The sequence below is a fragment of the Crinia signifera genome, chromosome 11 (assembly GCF_055691185.1).
Source record: "Crinia signifera chromosome 11, ASM5569118v1, whole genome shotgun sequence".
Taxonomy (NCBI): domain Eukaryota; kingdom Metazoa; phylum Chordata; class Amphibia; order Anura; family Myobatrachidae; genus Crinia; species Crinia signifera.
This window is the reverse complement of record NC_139227.1, coordinates 59,774,335-59,798,454: the sequence shown is the minus strand read 5'-3', so window position 1 is coordinate 59,798,454 and position 24,120 is coordinate 59,774,335. Positions and strand designations below refer to the sequence as shown.

At 49.2% G+C, this 24,120-nt stretch overlaps 1 long non-coding RNA gene across 1 annotated transcript; it reads left to right on the top strand.

Annotated features, from left to right (window-relative positions):
* The first annotated feature begins 11,584 nt into the window (after positions 1 to 11,584).
* On the top strand, positions 11,585 to 18,540 carry LOC146045656 (uncharacterized). Its single transcript, XR_014465541.1, has 3 exons — positions 11,585 to 12,371; positions 17,492 to 17,604; positions 18,302 to 18,540. It is a non-coding gene; the product is annotated as an uncharacterized LOC146045656 (long non-coding RNA).
* The last annotated feature ends 5,580 nt before the right edge of the window (positions 18,541 to 24,120 follow it).

Below are 24,120 nucleotides of genomic sequence, written 5' to 3'. Positions count from 1 at the left end.
GAAAACAATTTAAGAAAGCTTAATTATAATTTTCTTAAAAAAATGAATATTATATTCATTGTTGTTGTGGGGCCCCTAAAAGGCACATGGCATATAGGCCCTGATTCAGGATGGCTCAGTAAGCAGCGAACATCACAGCTTATCCTATCACCTGAGACGCCGCCTGGCCAAATAGCCAGCACCCTGCCGCCGTGCAAACTGACTTTCATTTACAAGCGCAACAACGAAGACAGGGTGGGTGGCTGACGTCCTATGACATGGCCGGCCCGCGTACTAATGGGTACACCCAGTGTGTTCATGGGGATGCCCATAACATGCTAGGCGTTTTCATGGTCCAGCATCATCACCGTCCCTGTCCGCCCCTGGCCCTGCCTCAACTTAACGAATGGCGTGGCGAGTGTGTAACTCACCAAAGCCATTTGTTGCTGGGGTCTACAAATATGTGCTTGCACACAAACATCATAACGGGGCCGAATTTGCCCTGTTACGAGTGAAAGTGAATCAGGGCCATAGATGGGATGTTGCCCATAGAAACCAATCAGATTATACTTCATATTTATTTAGCACCTTCTAGAACATAATAGAGATTGGTTGCTATGGGCAACATCCCATCTGCAATAGAACTCCTATCTTAGTAAATTTACCCCTGAGCATCTATCTCTGAATTAGGCCCAGAGTGGAGACAGCAGCAGTGTGCACTGATCTCTTACATTTAAAGCATTGAAGTAAATATACCAATTCAAATCCTAGAAGACAATTGTAATGACATGAAATGTATAGTCTAAATGAGGCTGCATATGTTTGTGTGTACATGGTTTATTTGATAATCTGTCGACCTTTATGATTAAATGTCAGTGAGTGCAATGTGTACTGCCTCATCTATGGTGTGTGATGTAGAGTACCTTTATTATAGGTGTAGAATAGATCATTCAGCTAAGGGGAGAGGAGGCTATACTAAGGACCTCATTCTGGTCTGTTTGTTGATCCGCGTTCATTCGCACGGGGCCGATGATTGTGCTATGCGCATTTCTGTGCATGTGCATGCACTGTGTGCGTGCACCCACAGCAAACAAATTGTTCGCTGGGTGCACACACTCAAACTTGTGGGCTTAGGGCAGGGAAAGGCGGACTGTTCCATTAGCCTATGGCTGGGGTAGCCAACCCTAGTCCTCGAGAGCTACCAACAGTGCATGTTTTGCAGGTCTCCTCACAGAATCACAAGTGAGCTAATTAGCTCCATCTGTGGATCTTTTAAAATGTGTCAGTGATTAATGAGTGCAGCTGTGCAGCAGCTAGGTTGTTTGGAAAATGTGAACTGTTGGTAGCTCTCGAGGGCTAGGGTTGGCTACCACATACCCTCCAACATGACCCATTCCATTAGGTACAAAATGCTCTGCTCCTGGACTTCCTCTTAATGTATAATTGTCGTCACCTGTGGTGAAACACCTTTCTCATCAATTAACTAGCTCACCACAGGTGATGCCAATCATACATTACCAGGGAAGTCCAGTAACAGAGCATTTTGTACCTAATGGAATGGGACATGTTGGAGGGTATGCTACCACTGGCCTATGGGAATGCTGTGCATTCTCATGCTAATGCGGTCGTGACGGACATGTTGGGGGCAGGCCAGGGCCGGATTATAATGGGGGCACAAGGGGTCAGTGCCCCTGGGCCCCCCTCTAGCTAGGGGCCCCCTGTGGTTGGCATGTATTTAAAAAAAAATATATATATTTTTTTTTTTTAGCTAAAGGTTTTGTGCATGGGAGTGGGGTAGTGCTGCAGCTTCACCTATCTTCCATTGTGACAATGATTAATGGTGCTGAGCATTGGGAGTCAAGTGTGCAGTGCATTACTGGGAGTTGACTAAGTCCCATGACACTTTGCACCAGAGGGCAGAGACTGAGACGTTTGTGCTGAGCTCTGATTGGTGGAGCTCATTACATGCTACTCAGGCCCATGGATAACAGCAGCAGCAGCCTAGTCATGGGAGGGTTTTTAATCAGAGGCAGCACTAGGACTGTGAGGTCTCCTACAGAGTACACTTTGCACCAGAGGGCAGAGACTGAGACGTTTGTGCTGAGCTCTGATTGGTGGAGCTCATTACATGCTACTCAGGCCCATGGATAACAGCAGCAGCAGCCTAGTCATGGGAGGGTTTTTAATCAGAGGCAGCACTGGGACTGTGAGGTCTCCTACAGAGTAAGGTGCAGAGGGACAAACACAGGCTTTTCATGTATGTATGTATGTATGTATGTATGTGTGTGTGTGTGTGTGTGTGTGTATATATATATATATATAATATATATATATATATATATAATCTAACCCCTGAATTTACCCATTGACCAAGTTTATACTGCCTTTACTCTGTGTTTTGACAGTGTAATATTGCCCCATGCAGTTTGCGGCCAGTAATGACAAGTGCAAGGGGGCCCCCCTGTCTAAAGTGCCCCGGGCCCCCCGAAGGCTTAATCTGCCACTGGGGCAGGCAGCTGACATCACTGGATGTGTGCATGCATATGTAAGGTTGCTCAGAGCAACCTTACATGTGCGTGCACCTTCCGCATCTTTAAACGGTCAGCAACCATCAAAAGATATGGGAGGGTCCCAGTGGCATGCAAATGAATGTTTATGTAAAACATCCATTTGCAGCCAGTGCAATCTTATGCACCTTGCGAATGGTGGGCTGGTGTACCACCATTCACACAGCAGGATCTGGTTCACTCGCAAGGATGCAAATTTGCATCCGAGCAAATGAACCAGAATACCCCCCTCCTCCTCTCTCTGTCCCCTCTTCTCCCCTATGACGTCAGGAGGTCCCTTAGCCCACTTTAATTTAGACCTTACTAGGGGGTGTCAGGGAAAGAGAGAGGGAGAGAGGGAGGAAGAGGGGTGTCAGGGTAGGGAGAGACAGTGCTAGGTAGAGAGAAATGGGGCAGAGAGAAAGAAGTAGAGACTGTGAGAGAGAGGGAGGAAAGAGAGAGGGGATGGATAGAGAGCAAACTAGAGGCCCAAGATGGGGGAGGGGGGGTGAGAGGGAGGGAGGTAAGGGGAGTTGATGGAGAGCAGGAGTTTGAAAGGCTGACAGGCATCACTTTTTACCCCTCCTAACTCCCTCCAATGTAATGCTGGTCAACTGAACCCCACCCCAGCGCTAGTCTCCTGACCACAGGGCCACAGCCTCTGGACCCTCACTCCCATTCCTGATCACACCTACTGCCACACTGTCATAATGTACCTGTTGCATTGGTCCCCTGCTCCTGCCAGCGCCGATCCTCAGCTCCTGGTGGTGCTAGTCCCCTGCGCCTCACCCGAGCTGGTCTCCTGGTCGCCACCTACAGCCGGCCGTCATCTGCCACTGAGGGTTAACTGCTTCACCGTTGAAGGGGGTATAGGTAGCGGAACAACACTATTTAAAAAATAATAATCTGAAGGGTACAGGGGATTGCTTTAGGGCCCCCCTAAACCTCCGGGCCTCATCGCAGCTGCAGCCCCTGCACCCTGTATAGTTACGCCACTGTGTTCAGGAGTCAGGAGCTAATTTTGCACAAACTACATTTAAAAGATGATTTTTGCTCCTTACCGAGCCAATAAGAATCAGGCCCAAAATGTGGCACTGCTACCCCCAGATTTGGGCCCAGAACAGAACAAAAAAGGCATAGACTGTCTGAAGAAGCGGGCAGTGGTCTCATGGAAACGCATAGAACTGAGGTATGCTAAAACAATGACTTACAGTTGAATACAATATGGGTACTTGTGTATTAGCACAGCGCCCACGATTTCCATCTTATGGCATCTTATACAATTTAAAATTGTATACCATTGTATATGGCATACAATGAGATGAGATACGATTTTAAATTGTATAAGCACACTAATGGGTGCTTTCAATGTTAATTGGCCCCCTATAAGATTTTTAATTGTATAAGCATATTGAGAGGGAAGCTTGCAGACTAAAGTGAAGCTTGATTACTTAAGTGACTTGTGAGTTGGAAACTCACTCTGTTTTCTACCACATCCTCGCAAATCTACTACAGACGCTGTCTGTCCTCCCAAATCCCTTTGACTGCTCTCACTAACCTACCCTCTCACCTCTGGTCCTCATGGCTGTTAATCTCTCAACTTCACTTTCTCCAACCGCTCCTCCCCCCTCCCATCCCATACCTATCCTGACCACTCGCCCCCGCACCCCCACCCTCCCAACGACCCCCCCTCGCTTTGCAATCCCAACAACCTTATCTACATAAATACACAACCCACCCCCCCTCTTTCCTGTGCACTATGGAACGCCAGATCCATCTGCAACAAACTCCCTGCCATCCATGACCTATTCACCTCTAGAGCATTCCACCTCCTTGCTATCACCGAGACCTGGCTCTCCACCTCTGATTCTGTCTCTCCAGCTGCTCTCTCCCACAGTGGCCTCTCTTTCTCTCACACCCCCAGGCCTGACGGTCGCCAAGGTGGCGGCGTGGGTTTTCTCCTCTAAGCCTTTTGCACCCACAGTGTCATTCACCCTGAACCCTCTCTCCTTTTCTCCTCCTTTGAGTCTCACTCTATCCGTCTATACTACCCCTACCACCTCCGTGTCGCTGCAATCTACCGCCCCCCCTGGCCCTATCTCCCAATTTCTTGACAACTTTGCCGCCTGGCTTCCACACTTCCTCTCCTCTGACCTGCCATCTGTCATTCTTGGTGACTTTAACATCCCCTTGGATAACCCTGCTGATCCTGGCACCTCCAAACTCCTCTCTCTCTGCTCCTCTCTTGGCCTATCTCAGTGGACTACCTCTCCCACCCACATCCAAGGACACTCCCTCGATCTCGTCTTCTCTCGCTCTTGTTCCCTTACTGACTACACTATCTCGGCTTTTCCGCTTTCGGACCATCACCTCATCTCCTTCTCCCTCACTGCTTCCCCCTCTCCCACCCCCCTCCCAAGTGCATTGTCTCACGGCATAACGTCAACACACTTGATCTTGCTGCCTTCTCAAACACGCAGTGTCCTCTTCTCGCCCCAATCGTCCTCATGTCCTGCCCGAACCTCGCCGCCTCCCTCTATAATGACACCCTATCTTCGGCATTGGACTCTGCCTGCCCTCCCTCCTCTATCCCCCTTCGATGCTCCAACCCCCAACCGTGGCACTCGCCTATCACCCGATTCCTTAAAAAGTGCTCTCGCACTGCTGAGCGCTTCTGGAAGAAGTCACGCTCCGTTGCGGATTATCTCCATTTCAAATTCATTCTTTCCTCCTTCAGCTCTGCCCTTGCTCTGGCCAAGGAATCCTACTTTAAGTCCCTCATCCTTTCCCAATCATCCAATCCCCGCAGGCTCTTTGCCACCTTCAACTCCTTGCTCTCCCCCCCCCCTCCAGCTCTTCCGTCCTCCATCTTAGCCGCTGATTTTGCTACCTATTTTTCAACCAAAATCTCCTCTCTCAGGACTGCCATCACTGCTGCCATGACCTCACCCTCTCCCTCCTCCCCTCCTACATCTCCACTCCCCTCCTTCCAACCCCTGTCCTCATTTTATCCCACCACTGCTGCTGAAGTCCACTCTATCCTTCAATCCGATTCTCCCTCCACCTGCCCGCTCGATCCTATCCCCTCCAATATTATCCGTCGTTTCAGTCCATCAGTCTGCTCTCACCTGGCTCACCTCTTTAATCTTTCCCTATCCTCTGGGATCTTCCCTTCCTCCTTCAAACACGCTCTTGTCTCCCCAATTCTCAAAAAAACAAATCTGGACCCCAACTCTCCATCCAACTACAGGCCCATCTCCCTCCTCTCTTTTGCCTCCAAGCTCCTAGAACATCTGACCTATAATTGTCTCCTAAGCCACCTTACTGCTAACTCCATTCTAGACCCCCTGCAATCCGGGTTCCGCCCTTTACATTCCACTGAAACTGCCCTGACCAAAGTCACTAACGATCTACTATCGGCTAAATCCAAAGGCCTCTTCTCTATCCTCATCCAGCTTGATCTGTCGGCTGCCTTTGACACTGTTGACCACCCTCTCCTGCTCAACACCCTCCGCTTCTTTGGCATCACTGGAACGGTCTTCTCCTGGTTCACCTCATACCTCTCCGATCGCTCCTTCTCCGTCTCCACTCCAAGCTCCTCCTCTCCTACTACCCCGCAGCCAGTCGGTGTTCCCCAAGGGTCAGTCCTTGGCCCTCTCCTCTTCTCCCTCTACACCACCTCTCTGGGCACCCTCATCAGCTCCTATGGTTTTCATTACCACCTTTATGCTGATGATACCCTAATCCAGTGGCGTAGCTACAGGGGTCGCAGCGGTCGCACCTGCGACCGGGCCCCTGAGCCAGGGGGGCCCAGCCCCCACCACTGTCCGGCCGTCCTGGATGAGGGTAGTAAATATATTATATATATTACATGTAACACACACAGACAGGCATCATTGCGCGCTGCCGGCTGTACTTATGCACGGTGTCAGTCTGTGTGAATGTCACACAGGATCAGCGCAGGGGCTTATTCCTATTAGCGCACGCACGTTCCTGGGTTACATCAGAACTGCAGGTTTCGGGGTTCCCGCCTTACCCTTGTGTGCCCAGAACGGGGCCCGGGAACCTGTACACACAACACTCACACTGCACGGCGGGGAATCCCTCGGCGGCTGCATATGAGTTTACAGCGGCAAGTCCCCCCTCCCCGGAACGCCTCTCACCCTAGCAGCAGCAGCAGCAGCCGCCCGGAAGAAGCCGGCATGCCCTGCAGGAGCGCGCACTCCCGGGAACTGACATTACCAGGTGGGGACGCGCCGCGCGGGCACGCTGGCCTGGTCTCTGTAACTGGGAGCGGGAGGTGGGGTGGACAGGAGAGGAGGAGAGAGCGCACTCAGCTCTTCAAGTGGAGGCAAAGGGAGTGCTAATACATCCCGGAGAGTGGAGCAGCGCATCTCCCTTGGGTTTTGGGGTGAGTGACAGCGGCTACAGGGGGCAGATTATTACAGTGATGTGTAGCGGGGAAACTTCATACCTGCAGCTGGAAGTTGCCGCTGGTGTGTGTGCAGTAGCCACGTAAGGGGTGAGCAGAGAGTACTATGTATGCAGGGGGCAGGTGAATGACTGCATGAGCCAGGTAAGGGATGAGTAGGGAGTGCTGTACAGGCAGGGGGCTAGGTGTACTGTAGGAGTCAAGGGGTGAGAAGGGAGCACTATGCATGCAGGGGGGCAGGTGTACTGCACGAGCCAGGTATGGGGTAAGTAGAGAGCGGTGTGTGCAGGGAGCCATGTAAGGGCTGAGTTGGGAGCGTTGTGCAGGCAGGGGAGCAGGTATATTGCAGTAGCCAGGTAAGTGGTGTGTGGGGAGCAGTATGTAGGTAGGGTGGCTTGTGTACTGCAGGAGACAAGTAAGGGGGGTTACAAACTGGGGGTTAAAAACTGGATTTTAATTTTGTTGTATGTAGGGGGGCCCCAAGCTGACCTTTCGCACCAGGGCCCATGAACCCTTAGCTACGCCCCTGCCCTAATCTATCTCTCTTCCCCCGACCTATCCCCATCACTCCTGTCCAAGGTCTCCGAATGTCTCACGGCCATCTCAGCCTGGATGATCCAACGCTTCCTGAAACTAAACATGGCTAAAACTGAACTTCTAATCTTCCATCCCCCGAACATCCCCTCTTCTCCCACTATCTCCATCAGCATTGGTGAAACCGAGATCACCTCCACCGACCAAACGTGCTGCCTCGGTGTCATCATTGACTCCTCCCTCTCTTTCACCCCCCACATTCGTGCTCTCTCACAGTCTTGCCGCTTTCACCTACGCAACATCTCACGCATCAGACCATTCCTCTCCACTGACGCGACCAAAATTCTCATTCACTCTCTTGTCATCTCCCGCCTTGACTACTGCAACATCCTTCTCTCTGGGCTACCTCTCACCTGCCTCACACCTCTTCAATCCATTCTTAACGCTGCTGCTAGGCTCATCTTCCTCTCCCGCCACTCTAACTCCGCCTCCCCCCTCTGTCTATCTCTTCACTGGCTCCCGATTCCTTTCCGAGTTCTCTTTAAACTCCTCACCACCACCTACAAGGCTCTCTCCTCCTTCACTGCTCCTTACCTCTCTTCACTTATCTCTATCCACACTCCCTCCCGTCCTCTTCGCTCCATCGCTGACCGCCGACTGACCTCTCACCTAATCACCTCCTCCCACTCCCGTGTCCAAGACTTCTCTCGCGCTGCCCCCCTGCACTGGAACAACCTCCCGCCACCCATCAGGCTTTCTGATTCCCTTACCTCCTTCAAGCGCTCCCTCAAAACCCACTTTTTTCGACTAGCCTATCCCTCCTCCTAACCTCTTCTAACATTCCTATCCTGCCTCCTTTCCCCTCCGTCTCCTCGACAATTTTGACACCTACTTCTGAACTGATGCTGATTTTAGCTCTACCAGCTATACCCCTATTTATACTGTATTTTTCAACACACCCTGTACGTTACCTTGTAATTTCTTTTTTGTTTGCTATGTACGGTGCTACGGACACTTTGCGGTGCCTTATAAATAAGCGTATTACTACTACTACTACTAAGCACTCTAATGGGTGCTTACAATGTTAAATGCACCCCCACGCCACCCCCACTATCAATGCCAACCCGAAGCGTGGCGAGTGCAGCGAGCCCGCGAGGGGCGGCGGTACGCCTCCTCTGATTTTTTTCATACCCCCACTATCCATGTCGGCGTGGAGTTGATATTATATAGTGCCCCGCGAGGGGGCGCGTTTTACTTTACATGTATTACGCGTGCGCTCGCCACGCTTCGGGCTCGGTGGCTCGCTGCGCTCGCCACACTATATAAAATCAACTCCACGCAGACATGGATAGTGGGGGTATGAAAAGGTCGGAGGAGGCGTACCGCCACGCTTCGGGTTGGCATTGATAGTGGGGGTGGCGAGGGGGTGCATTTAACATTGTAAGCACCCATTAGGGTGCTTATACAATTAAAAATCTTATATAGGGACCAATTAACATTGAAAGCAACCATTAGTGTGCTTATACAATTTAAAATCTCATCTCATCTCATTGTATGCCATATACAATGGTATACAATTTGAAATTGTATAAGATCGGGTCCCATCGCATCGCATCTCATCTCATTGCATACCATATTAAGCCTTATGGTATGCAATGCGATGGGCGCCGTGATAATACACAAGTACCCAATATGTACAGGGTACATAACCACAGCTAAATGAGCAGATGACACTGGAGGAAAAGTATCAGTGTGGCAGAAAACCACAGGACTTGGTGCTATCAAAGATGATTTAAGTAAGAGAAGGAAAAGGCGGTGGGCAGACAAACAGGGGAAGCATGCATACAAAGCATTCAGCAATACCAACCCTTCATATATCTGAAACCTCGTGTCGATGTTGGATTTTTGGCGATAAATAGGAAACAAAGTGGCGTTTTCGCATTTTTTTCCCACAAATCGTCCAATTAATAGGGTACGCAACGGGCCGTATTTTGCAAATTTTGTGCGATAAATCGCACTTTCTAAAAGTACGCAAAAAAAATTGCATTTATTTCGCTCCAGATGTTTTTGCACAGAAACGTATACAAATCGCTTATTTAATGGCATGCGCAAATTGAAATCGCACTTTTGAGGTGTCTATATATCGCACTTTTTTCAGACCAGGTTCTGATGGGCGAATTGGCCCAGAACTAACTTTGGTCAAGTGCACAAATTGTTAATTTGCTCACAGGTGTTCACATTTTTACTCATAAACTCCCCTATATATACCCCAACATCATTAATGACACCTGTGAGGGTTTTAGACATGGAGATTTTGCAGAGTGGTTTGGAGTTGGCTGTATGTGGTTATGCCTATTTGGGGGAGCTGCGCAGGAGGAGGGAGGAAGCTGCGCCACAGATCCAGGTACCCCGACCACTGCGTGCTTCACGTAGGTATCATGCTAGGCTGTTCCTGGACTCCCTCTCGGATCAACAGGTTGTGGGGATGTTTCGGCTGAACCGCATTAACCTGTTGGATTTATATGAGCAGGTGAGAGATGATTTGGACCCTTGGGGTGCCAACTATGCAGTGTCTGGGCTGCAGAAATTAATATGTGCCCTCTACTATTTGGCCACAGGCTCCACTCAGTCTGTGACCTCATGGTCGTTATGGGTCTCACAAGCCACTTTCTCAAAGCATTTCAATCAAGTGTTACTTGCTTTAAAGAAGTTGTGGCGCACATACATCAGATTCCCACATTCTGAGTCAGAGTGGCAGGACCTTAAGGTGGCTTTCTATAAGCTCTCAGCATTTCCTAACGTGCTGGGAGCTATAGATTGCACACACATTGGGCTTCGGGCACCGCACGTGAGGGGACACGTGTATGTCAACAGGCGTGATCGGCACTCCCTGAACGTGCAGGTGGTATGTGATGCTACCGTCAAAATACTAAGTGTAGTTGCAGGCTACCCAGGGATCTGCCATGACGCGTAGATTCTGAGGCATTCAGCCCCCTTTGGGACCGATTCCAGGAACAACAAATGCCAGAGGGCTGGCTACTTGGTAAGTACATTTTTAATTATTAAAATCTCTACCCTTTATTGGTCGTGTTAAAAAGTGTAATGGAAAAACATAATAAATTATGGTACTCTTTACCTAGTACGGCGCCCGTCGCGGGCATCGCGGGTACATTTATGTATGGCCGCGACGCGACCAACGCGATGCCCGCGATTTCCCATTGAAACCAATGTAAAACATGAAAATCGTGTCGGTCGCGTCGCGGCCGGCCATAAACGTACCCGCGATGCCCGCGACGCGATGCTCCCGATTTCCCATAGGAAGCAATGTTAAAAGCCGCGATGGACCCGATTTTAGTGTTAAATGCCTCAATCCACCCGATTTGGCCATAGGAATCAATGTTAAATGGGCCACAGAGCCCATTAACCCTTAAATGTCCCCCCAAATTTTTAACGCCACCCCACGATCCACGCCAACCCGAAGCGTGGCGAGCGCAGCGAGCCCGCGAGGGGCGGCGGTACGCGTCCTCCGACCTTTTCATGCCCTACTATCCACGTCGGCGTGGTGTGAGAATATAATAGTGTGGCGAGCGCAGCGAGCCACCGAGCCCGAAGCGTGGCGAGCGGACGCGGATACCTTCACAGTTATACGCGTCCCCTCGCGGGCTTCACAGGTGTCCGTGGCGACCCGGACACCTGTGAAGCCCGCGAGGGGACGCGTCTACCTGTGAAGGTATCCGCGTCCCCTCGCGGGGCGCGCTGCGCTCGCCACGCTTCGGGCTCGGTGGCTCGCTGCGCTCGCCACACTATTCTATTCTCACACCACGCCGACGTGGATAGTAGGGCATGAAAAGGTCGGAGGACGCGTACCGCCGCCCCTCGCGGGCTCGCTGCGCTCGCCACGCTTCGGGTTGGCGTGGATCGTGGGGTGGCGTCAAAAATTGGGGGGGACATTTAAGGGTTAATTGGGCCTAATTCAGGGTTAATATGGCCAAATCGGGTCAATTGAGCCATTTAACAGTGAAATCGCGGTCAATCAGCCTTTTTAACATTGTTCCCTATGGGAAAATCGCGGTGATCGCGGTCATCGCGGGCATCGCGACCATCCAATTTTACCCGCGATGCCCGCGATGACCGCGATCACCGCGATTTTTACCCGCGATGACCACGATTTTGATCGTTGGCGCCCTTCTAGGTAAAGAGTACCTAAATTATTTTACTCCTGTGGAGTGTCCCTATAGTCTGTTAAATATACCCACAACTCCATTAAATCCTCATTAACATTACAATGGCCATTAATTGTGGCTAAAATATGCTGATAGCTGTTGTTACAACCAGTCATTACCAACAGTAGGTGTTCCCTGGACTAATGTGCATATTGTTTTACATCTAAAGTGCCACTGTAGTGTGTACTCCCCTCTGATATGTGATAAATGTAGGTGGAACCAGTCCCTCTACTTTAACAGTTTGACATGTGTATTGCTGTTGTCCCACTTACTCATGTTAGCCCAATGCACATACCTTACCATATACTGCACTGACCTCATCTTTTCTGTAAAGGGGACTCATGATATGGGTATCTTCCGTGGCTCATGACACCTCTGCAATCCCCAGAAGGCCCTGCACAGCACCGCTATAACGAATCACGTTGCCACCCGCAATGTTGTGGAACGCACCTTTGGGGTGCTGAAAAGTCGTTTCAGGTGTTTTGATCGTCCAGGCTTGCTGCATGTTACACAACATAGCCCTCTCACAACCATCCTATGTGGAGGATTACAATGCAGCAGTCGTGAAGGAAGCTGATACTACCACACCTATGGTAGTGAGGGGTACGCAGAGGGGGAATCTGATGCGTACAGAGATCATCAGGCGCTACTTCTCAGGTAATGACATGTGCACTTTATACTAACATGTACCTTTGATGTAAGTGTCCTCATCTATATAATAAGTTGAAGAGTCTGTGTGCGTGTGTGTGTGTGCGTGTCCGTCGCATTGCGGACACACCGTGGCACTCAGAGACACCAAATTTGGCAACAAGATACCTCTGGACCCGGTGGAGCCGTTTTTGGGAAATTTCACTTAGAATTTTAAAAAACACCAAGTTTTTCCTTCATTGATGATCTGTGAAACCGTGGACGAAGGAACAACTCCACACCTGATTTCATTGCTGTCATTGAGTATGACAGACACATTCTAACATTATGGTGAAGACTTTAAACAATTAGGAAATAATTGAGGATATACATAGACCACACATAACACACACACACGTACACGCACACACAGTACACCACATACGCACACATAGCACACAACACACACATTTATACGTAGAGCACCTCACACACTTAAGCTGTGTACACACGGGGGAGATAGGGGCTGAAATCGCTGGAAACACACCGCATGCAGTACAATACAAATCCATACACACTACAACACACACCCCAAAACAGTACAACAAACACACAACTCCTGGCTTCAATCAATTCTATGGAGACGGACCACAATAAAATGGCCGCCCCATAAAGCAGACAGTTCTCTGAAACTGTTTGCGGTATGGGGGCAGCCATTTTATCGTGGTCTGTCTGCATAGAATTATTAATTGAAGCCAGGAGGGGAGCCGGGACGCGCAGACAGGTAAGCCTGCGGCGATGAGGGGGGGGGGGTGGCACCGGCGGCCGGCGTGGGGAGGGGGGAGGCGCCCCCCATTAACGGCGGGGGTGGGGAGGCCGGCGGGGAGGGGGGGAGGCGCCCCCCCATTAACGGCGGGGGGGCGCCCCAAACCAAGCTACACCACTGAGAACACACACACTTAAACATTGCCAGGATATGCACAGCACACTACACACACATATATACGTAGCGCACCTCACAAACTTACACATTCGGCAGATATACACACAACACAACACACACATAACACACAACTCACAGTACAACACACACCAACATTCACTACAACACACACCCAAAAACAGTACAATACACAGAACACACACTTAAACATTGCACAGATACACACACATAACATACCTCTAACAGCACAACACACACCCACATTCACCACACACACCCAAAAAACAGTACAACACACACAAAACACACATTTAAACTTTGCACAGATACACAAAGACACAACACACACATACTGTATATACATAGCACACCTCACACACTTACGCATTGGACAGATACATTCAATATAACACACAAAACCACATACATTACAACACACACACAAAAACAGTACAACACACACAAACACACAGAACACATAAAAAATAATTTGCCGTTTATTTAACAGTCTGTATAGGCAAATAAAAACTGTACCTAATGTACCATTTCTACTTTGTTCCCCATATCCGTCTCTCCAGTCCTCCAGTTGCACTGAGAAATCTTTGCCCTGGCCAATGCACCCATTGATCAATAAAAAGTGGGTACACTGCACTCACCCTGTTAGTCAGTTGGATATCAGGCACTGCTCTGCCTTAAGGGTTTCCCAGACTCTTTTGGTTCATAGATAATGTTTGGTCGATGGGCATGAGCGCTGCATGCATTTGTTTGAATGTTATGAGTGTAAGAAGTTGAAGAATAAGACTGAGATGAAGATTTGTCATGTTATAGTGTACAATTTACTCAATAAATCGTGAAAAAAATATGTGTACATAGAAGTACAATCAAGAAATGAAAGTAGGATTCAAAAATAAATTATGATTCAAACTGATAATTGTTTGGATGGCGGTGGGTTGCGAAACAAATCTATACTTGGAGAGGGTATGGATATTGTGGGCATAATTGGTGTTTGGTACACCTACAGGGGGTACCCAGATGATGAGAAATTTTCACTACAGTGTCACCGTAGGGGGATTTCCAATTGGGGTTCAGGTGGGCTTTTAGGGACCCCTTTACAATTCCGTTGGTCTCTTCTCCTGGAGCCTATGGTCTCCCTCAGTGATTGACTATCATTAAGGGAGACCGTAAGCTCAAGGAGAAGAGACCTACAGGATTGTAAAGGGTCCCTAAAAGACCACCTGGACCCCAATTGGGAATCCCCCTATGGTGACAATGTGACCATGACACTGTAGTGAAAATCCCATCAATTGAGGGCCCCATGTAGGTGTAACAAACACCAATTATGCCCACAATATCCATACCCCCACCTATAGATTTGTTTCACAACCCACCCCATCCAAACAATTATCAGTTTGAATCAGAACTTATTTTTTAATCCTAATTTCATTTCTTGATTGTACTTCTATGTACACTTAAATTTTTTTCACGATTTATTGAGTAAATTGTACACTTTGTAACATGGCAATTCTTTTTCTCAGTCTTATTCTTCGACTTCTTACACTCAAACCTTATCAATGCACCCATTGATGATTGTGATGGCTGGATCAGTGGATTGGCTCGGCGGGTGTAGGAAAGAATTTGGCCCATTGCACCCATTCCCAGTGGGGCATTACAGTGGTGCGGGTAGCGTGCGTCGCGTCATGACATCATGTGGCCAGGCCCGTGGACCTGCTCCTACACTCAGGGGCTGCCCCACTGTTTGGTAGAGATGCCCGGTGCATGTGCTTTACAGATCCCCAGACCTCAGAGACTGCTGCAGGTTCGGTGAGGGGAGTGGCAGGGAACAGTGAATTTTTCATTAATTATGGCGTGGTAAGTAACGCCCACCCCGGTCCCTTCGCACTCAGCGCCTGTAATTACACACCCTAGAACTGTACAATTTGAAAGTATAGAAATGGAGGTGTGGCCACGTCCCTTTCTGATTTTGTACCGATTTCTGACCCTCAGATGTTGGAGGATATGTCATACAGTAGGTGCTAAATCTCAGGAGTGGATGTGGAATTCATCATCACATACAAGTTATCAACTCAGGAGCGTTGTGTTTCAAACAACAACACCACACCTGATTTCATTGCCGTCCTTGAGTATCAATGCAAACACATTCTAACATTATGGTGGAATCTATAACAAATTACAATCTTAGGTCTTTGGCACAGCATACTGTAAGATGACATTTTTCAGCAATTTTGGAAATAAAGAAATCCCAAGGGTTTCCCGGGCAATGCCGGGCGGGTCAGCTAGTATACAATATACCAAATACCATATATTTGCTACAATATTTAGGGGAGTAGTCACAGGCCTACAGGCAAAGCTGGTGAAGCTGAGCTATCCCTTGCTGAGTTCATACTGGTAAGTACATTATTCACATCTTGTATACCAGTGGTGGAAAAATCATGGGTCTCCAGGTGTTGTGGAAATACACGTCCCAGCATGCCCTGACACACTTTAAGCAATACATTCTATCAAATTAGTGCCAGAGCATGGTGGAATGTGTACTACCACAACAACTGGAGGGCCATGAGTTTGACACCGCTATTGTTCACCTAGTTTATTTAGAAGTAAACCTCAAAAGGGCAATGTACACCCATACCTCTGCGCTATGATGAAAAAATGTGTATTTTATTCTTTATAAAATTGTAAATCTCAATACTTTATAAAAAATGATTTAATAAAATGTTACATATAAAATTAGATAATTGGACTCCTAAACCCGTTTAGATTGTACTGCGGTTTGGTCACACACAGACCTTTCCACTAAGAGACCTAATATACCATCATTCACTATACATCATTATAGCATTGCAAATAATAAATATAATTAAAAATGAGTAAAACAACAGTACACCAAATAATAGATAATGGATAAATCAATAATACCACAACTAATATAAAACGAAGCAAGGCTCAATTTCAATGATGAAAGATGGGATTAACCCTCACAATGTTAATATTTGTTAGATTCGATTGTTAATATTAATGCAGAGTGAAAAGATGTTTCTGTTAGTATTTATAGCAACAGCACCCTGCACATAAAGGCAGGAATTAATTTGAGTGAGAGAGTTTTTAGTGTGATATAATTACTACCTCAAATGTCCTTCCATGTGTGCACAATTGTATATAGACAGGTGGCCACCTGATTCGTTTTGGATATTATCGGTCCCCGGCTTAGTTCAAATTCCAGCCATATCTGGGTCCGCAATCCTGGAAGTCCTTTGTCCAAAGCATAAACTGGTACCAGAAATATAAGAGCAAGATGTAATGCGTTTCTCCGCCTATAAGCACTCGGCGGCTTCCTCAGAGAAGTAATGGCATTACTTCTCTGAGGAAGCCGCCGAGTGCTTATAGGCGGAGAAACGCGTTACATAAGTACTGCCTTATTTATGCCCAATAAGAGTTTCAGTAAGGGTGGCAATATGACTATTGTGTTCCCGTAGGGCATTACTAATGTCTGCCAAACGCGTGTCCAAGATAGTAGCCATCCGGACTTGTTTGCCCACAGCAACACGTACACTGGTGGTCATTTTTTTTACTTGCTGAAACAAGTTACGGATGTACCCTTGTATGTTTCCAATTTGTTGGCTTTGCATGGCCATAAATTCTAGCTTACTTTTAAAATTATGCAAAGAGTTAGCTATTTCTGCTGCGGAAGTTGGTGTGTGGGGTGATTGTGTGGGTGGGGGTAGGTTGGGTAGTAGTACAGATGGAGCCGGCCTGGTCTTTACAGGGGATGGCGGCAGTATTGCCAGCCACCACCCCTGCCAGCCGCCACCTGTATCTGCGAAAGGGGACACGTGCGCACGAGATGCGTCCCCTTCTGACGGCGCTTCGTCCGCTTCCCCAGGGTCCCCGCCACCTGGTCGGCGGTCACCCGGGGGGGCCTACCGCCTCCCAGCACCCTCACTAACCCTGTCCGTCTCCCTGAAGCGGAGACGGACAGGTTCCTGTCGCCCCGCCACCCAGAAACTGAGACGCGCGTGAGACGCACGCTCGTCTCAGTCAGATGGAGCGCCTTCTTGTTGGCGGATTGTCAGCGGTGACAGTCTGGCGATTCGCCAGCAAGAGGGAGCCCGGCTCCCTCTGTACGTTTATTTGGGTGTCAGCACAGTTGCTCCCTTAGCAGTCTGTGATGTTGTGATGATTTCTTCTTCAGGTGTAAAGGACTCCACTGGCTGTAGAATGATTTCCATTTCGTCCAGATTCATTTCTGAAGATTCTGTGAGTTGCAGCCCTAGTTGTGATGTTCCTGTGGATACAGATAAATTGGTAAGTAATGAAGCATTCTAGTGCAGTATACTCAGGGGCGTAACTAACTATTTAGCACCCCCCCCCCACACACACACACACCTAACCTGCCCCCCCTTCTTACCCGCGGTCTGCGTCTCGCCCGGCTCTCTGTCGGGACCTTCCTGACGTCACGGTCCCGGCCGGCTCCTGCTGCTACAATGAAAACGGACTCTTAGAAAATGGCTGCCCCCATACTGCAGACAGAAAACTGTCTGCAGTATGGGGGCAGCCATTTTCTAATTGTCAGTTTTCATTGCAGCAGGAGCCGGCCGGAACCATGACGGCCAGGCAGGTCCCGGCAGAGAGCCGGGCGAGACGCAGACCGCAGGTAACTATAGCCCCGTAGCCCCCCCGGCGGCGCCCCCAATTTCTCTGTGCCCCCCCACCACCGCGGGGGCTGCGGAGCTATAGTTACGCCACTGAGTATACTGTATGTGCAGTTAGATGTAACTAAGGAGTTTGGAGGGTTATGTCACATAACATTGTATTTACACATGTACCCCCTCACTTAATGTAAAATTTACATTGCTACGAAGTGTAATGGCTGGGTCAGAATACATTCATTTCCGTTGGTATGTAACAGCAGGAGATGAATGTAATGTAGGATATTTTTAATATGACATGGGTGTGTGTACTGTATATGTAATGGTGTCCTTTTTTATTTTATTACCTGCAGCCTCAGGATCGCCGTCAATTGGTCTGTTGCACTGTGGTGCAGTAGCACTTCGGGATGGATAATCTGCAAAAGAAATGATGGACAGCCGTTAAACATATGGACCAGCATGCATATTTTTTTTTTTTTTTTTAACTACAAATACTCACATGGGTGATGGGCAATATTTTTTTTCAACCTTCTATTACTATTGTTTTTAACAATATAAGTGACTGTTATAATAAATATTTATTTAGCGTGTACACTGGCCGCAAATCTGCTGTATGTAGGCGTTTAAGCTATAACAACATGACACCTATGTTTTAGCCCACAGGCATGTTAACCTGCAACAAACACTGCTAAACTTTAGTCTAAAACCAGCAGTTGTGGAACTACATGGCCCAGCATCATCACCAAATTCTAACTCTGAGCATGCAATTAATGCAGATTGACCCTGCTGGGATATGTAGTTCCACAACAACACTATTGTTATGCTAAGATTACAAGAGAACATTACAGTTATAAAACATTGCAATGTATATTGTAAATGAAATGTGGGCACACTTACCTGTTCTGGGTGGCGTGGGTGGCCAGAGGCGTAGGGAGGGTGGAGCCGGCGGAGCACCAGCTCCGGGCGCAGAGACATCAAATGGCGCCGAAACCGTGCAGCCTGCTCCCCCACTCCCTCCCTGCACTGCCCAACCCCACTCCTCCCCCCTCACCTATGAGTGCAGCGGCAGCGCTGCCTGACGCCATTCACAGCCCCGTGCAATCTGTTTGGCTGCCGGAGGCGGGAGCTGCGTCTTGTTAGATTGAGTGACAGGGTGCTGCTGGGCTGGCTGAAGGTAGGGGGCGCTTTTTACAGAGGCAGCCTATAGTTCCTCCCAGGCAGTGCTCCGTGGCTGTGCTCTGTGAGAGAGAAAGCCAGGAGAGGGGAGAAGCAGCTGACGTGAGGATGGTTAATGCTGGGGGGCTCAGGGGTTGTCCTGATGTTTGAGGGTGGAGGGTGTATGCTATGTTTACATATTGTGCATGTGTATGTATGGTATGTGTGTGTACATAATGTATGTATGTGTACATGATGTGTGTGTGTGTGTGTGTGTATATGGTATGTGTGTGTTTTCCTGATGTATGTACTGTATGCTTGCATGTGTCTGTTGTGTACATGTGTGTATGTATGCTATGTGTGTACATAATGTATGTATGCTATATGTGTGTTTGTGTGTGCAAATAATGGATGGTATGTGTACATGATGTGTGCAGGTATAGTATGTATCGTATATGTGTGTGTGTAGGTTATGTATGTGTATGTACATGGTGTGTGTGTGTATGAATGGTATGTATGTATTATGTATGTAGGTATGTGTACATAATGTGTGTGTGTACATGATGTGTGTGGGTATTTGTGTATCTATAGTTATGTGCATGTACAGAAACCCACCCATGAAAACCCTGTGTTTGCCCCTGCTCCCAGGAGTGCAGCGGCAGCGCTGCCCGACCCCACTCAGTGAAGCCACAGCGTGTGCAGCTCTGCTAAGAATGCAGACGCAGAACATCCACAGTGCGGGCAGCGCTGCCTGACCCCCCCCCCCCCCTCCTAAACAGAGCAGCGGATCCCCTCCAGTCAAGCGGCGGGCTGGCACTGGGGAGCAGGGGATAATGAGGCAAGCAGCGGCCAGTGGACGGACCAGTAGCTGAGCAGTGGCTGGTGCTGAGAACCAGGAGACCCACAGATGCTGGTGAGAAGACTTGCCTCCCATACTCTGTTCCCCTGTCATTTCATCCCAATTATCTAACTCCCTCTTGCCCCTTATCACAGCCCCTCCACCACCTCACCCTCTCTATTGCCCCTGTTGTTTCACCCCCCTCTCAAGTAACCCCTGGTCACCTCACCCCCCCCCCCAATCACCTCACCCCTTTGCCCAACCAAGCACCTTACCCTCCCTATCACTCCCCTGTCGCCTCACCCCCTCTCACCTAACCCCCTTTCACCTCTTCTTCCATTACCTTACTTATTCGCCCCCTGTCACTTCACCCTGTATCACACCCCCCTCTTGTGCCGTCACCTCACCCCTCTCTAACCTCTTCCGCACACCATCTTTCCTCTTTTTATCTCTCTTCCCATCCCCTTTTCTCTCTCCTGTTCTCCCACCCACTCAGTCTCCCTCTCCCCTGCTGTCCACCCCCCCACCGCTGTCTCCTCTCTCCTTACTCTCTCCGACTTGCCACCTCTCTTTCTCTCAACGCTCACTCACCAACTCCCCCCCCCCCCCCATCTGTGGCTTTATGTGTAATGGGTATTATAAAGTTTGCTAAAATGTGCAATGGGCATTACGGTGTGTGGTATAATGTTAGGCTGCGTCCCCCAAGAGCCCCGCCTACTACAAATGGGGGGGCGCAAAACAAGCCCTTGCTCCGGGCACCGTGGCACCTAGCTACACCACTGTGGGTGGCCTATGTGTATCGGCCACATGGAGTCCAGGAAGCACCTCTGGTGGGATGATCCTCTTTAACTTTCTCTCATAGGAGGTGTATAAGACACGTTTGGGGCTTCCTCCTCCAGTCCGGGTAGCCTGCTTCAGCTCAGTGGCCATTTTGGCCTTCTGCTGCCTTTTTTTGTTGTTGAAACGCTTCTTCACATTTCTGACGACACGTTTAGGGTTACTGACTGCATTGACCGCCTGTGTTATGGCATTCCACATGGCCCTCTTGCGCTGTGCAGTGGTTCGGTTGTTATGTTTGCCCTGCAGCCTGTCATATACAGGGATAATTGCCCTGACTAGTGTGGCATTTTCTTCATAAGAAAAACGCACCTTCCGGCCACTTTGGGTGCGGCCACTTTCTACCTCCTCCAGCTCCACTATGGCCATGTCCCCCTCCTCCTCCAGGCCAGTCTCAGCATCCTCCTCCTCCTCCTCCTCACCTCCATCTTCATCCACCTAAAGCCAGTCTAGGTCAGAGATGTGGCCCTCCTGCAGCTCCTCCTGGGACTGTGTAGTGAAGAGGTCCTGTTTTAGGGTATGGGATGGGGATGCAAGAGGATCCTCCACCTCCTCCTGCTGGGCCTGCTCCTCCAGGGTCCAGGCTGGGCCTGGCCTTGCTGCCTGCCACACTGCTGCCTCTACCTCTGAATGTGCTGGTGTCAGCATTCCTCTGCTGCCTCTCCCCCTGGCTCCTCTTGCGCTGCTGCTGCCTGTCTGTGGGCCACTGCTCCCTCTGCCACCACCACTTGCTGCCACTCTTCCTCTCACAAGCATACCTCCTCTCCATCTCCTTATTCCCTAACAAAGATTAAAATGGCACCAGTGCCCCTTTATATAGGGGGTGTGATGCATAATGGAGGGGACTTAGGTGGGCCAATAGGTTAGGGGGTTATTTGTCATGCGGAGGAAGTTTTGTAATTCTCACTCCGGTTGGCCCTAAACTCGCACATGACCGGTGGGACAAATCGCACTTTTATGTGTCATAATATCGCACCACAACGCATCTCTTCGCACTTTATCGCACTTTTTAGCCGCTTATTCGCATTCCATTAAATATGCAAATTACACGGGAAAAATGCGAAAGTAAAAAGTGCGATGTGCGGTGATATGGTACAATTTAAAAAATTGCGAAAAACTCGCATTCTATTAAATGTCACCCCTGATTTTTAAATACTTCCCGATGATGATGCTCACTCCTGTCTACAAGACGGTTATGGTATAAAAAATCTACAGTGTCTAGGTCTACAATCATATGATCGGCCACTAATGGTCAACAATCACAAGGTCAACATTGAAAAGGTCGACGGTCCGAAGGTCGACAGTTAAAAGGTCAACAGGGTCAAAAGGTCGAAAGGTAAAAGGTTGACATGGTTAAAAGGGCGACATGTTGACATATTGCCTGTCGACCTTTAGACCCTGTCGACCTATTGTCTGTCGACATTTAAACCCTGTCAACCTTTTGATTGTCGACCATATGACTGTCTATCTTGAGTCATTCTATGATCAGTCCAGATACCCTACAAGACTTCTTGTTCTGCTACCTACCAATACAATCCACTACAACAATTTATCACGCTATACCCAACTTTCAAACTGTATTTCCCTGAGAATCTAGCCCTTTACTAGATCTTACTTTTCTCTCGCTAATACTTTTTACTCTGTTTACTACTGTCCCAGAGCCTACGCTAAGCAATATATGTACTATGGGGTGATTCAGGTTCACTCACAAAGCACATTTGGTTTGCTAATGGACAAAACCATGTGCACTGCAAGTGGGGCACATGTAACATGTGCAGTGAGAGTTAGATTTGGTAGGGGTTTGTACTTCAAACTGAAATATTTATTGCAGTGTAAAAATAAAGCAGTCCGTATTTACCCTGTACAGAAACAAAATAACTATCCAAACAATATCCAAATCTAATGTGGGGTACACACCAGGATGACCCGCTCACGATGCATGATGTGAGTGGGTCGTCAGTGTTTCTTCCGACCCGCTCACGATGTGCACCGTGAGTGGGTCTGATCTGATGGTGACCCGCACCCGGGAGCATGGTCGATTGCAGGTAGGATCTGAATAACGACCGACCGACCCGAGGGACCGCGCATCGGATCGGTATCGGTCCACACCAGGAGAGAAAAGGGCCCAATCACCACACAATCTACATCCAATCGGTCGGAATTGGGTCTAGATTGATGGGATTGGACCCTTGTCATCCTGGTTTGTACCCAGCATAACTCTCTGTAGTCCCGGGTACAAACAACACAGTTCCTGAATTTGAATAACGGTCCCATGATGGAAATTCTCGCATGTGGATTAGGCCCTAACTTTAGTGTGCACACTTATTTATGTAGGCCAGCAAATATTAATGGTTAACGGTCCTCATTCAAATAGGGACAGGTAAGCTCCTGTTCCCTGGGGTAGCTCCCTGTAAGGAATACAGGAATACTACAAAAGGAGCCTTATTCGAACACTGGCCTTGGCAAAGTGGTCAAGGGCCCTGCAACTTCAGAGCACAGCAGGATTCCCTTAGAGGGGGAATTGGGCTGCTGGGTAACCGGGGATATAAGGGGTCCTTGTGCCTTCAAAGACTTTGGGAATCCTCCCCACAGGGTGGCAAAGTGCAGGATGGCAGAGGGAAGGGCAGTGTTCCGGGAGACAGGGCCTCTGAGGGTGTCTTGCCTGTGTTGGCTGTGTGCGGGTTAGACAGATGGCATAAAGTACCTGTGGTGTCTGCTTCCGTTGCCGGATCCCGCCAGTCGCGATTCTGCTCCCGGCTCCCTGGATGCTGGGCCGTCCTCTGCCTTACCGCGCTGCCCTCCCACGCTGGCTCTCAGTGGCGCCCGCTCCCGGGTATAACATCGCCCGGCTCTCCTGTTCACTGCCGCACACATGCGGCGGCTCTCCTTCACACTGGCAGCCGCTGTCAATCACTGCCAGGATCTCTCTTGCGCGCCCACTCTCCTCTCTAGCCCGGCGCTCACAGCACACTGCACTGCTGTTCTCTGGGCAGTACGGCATCTTCCTCCAGCACGCTTCAGGCTGCACGCTCTCTGCTTACTCCTTATGTGCCAGCCTCTCACCACCCTGCAGGGCTGACCTCCTAGCTTCCTGTCACGCTCTTCTGCTCACTCCTTACTGGTGCTCCCAGGGCAGCCAATCAGGGGGGTTTCAGGCACCCTGCACGTGAAGGTGAGCTGGGTTCTTTAACCCCTCACAGTCCTGCAGCTTCCACAATAAAAGAAGGTCCTTGAAGCAGCATTGGCTGTAATGTTAAATCTCTTTGGGGACACAGGGGCACAGGGGGTATCCTGTAGTGGGGTGCAACACACACACACACACACTTGTCCTGTAAACAGTCA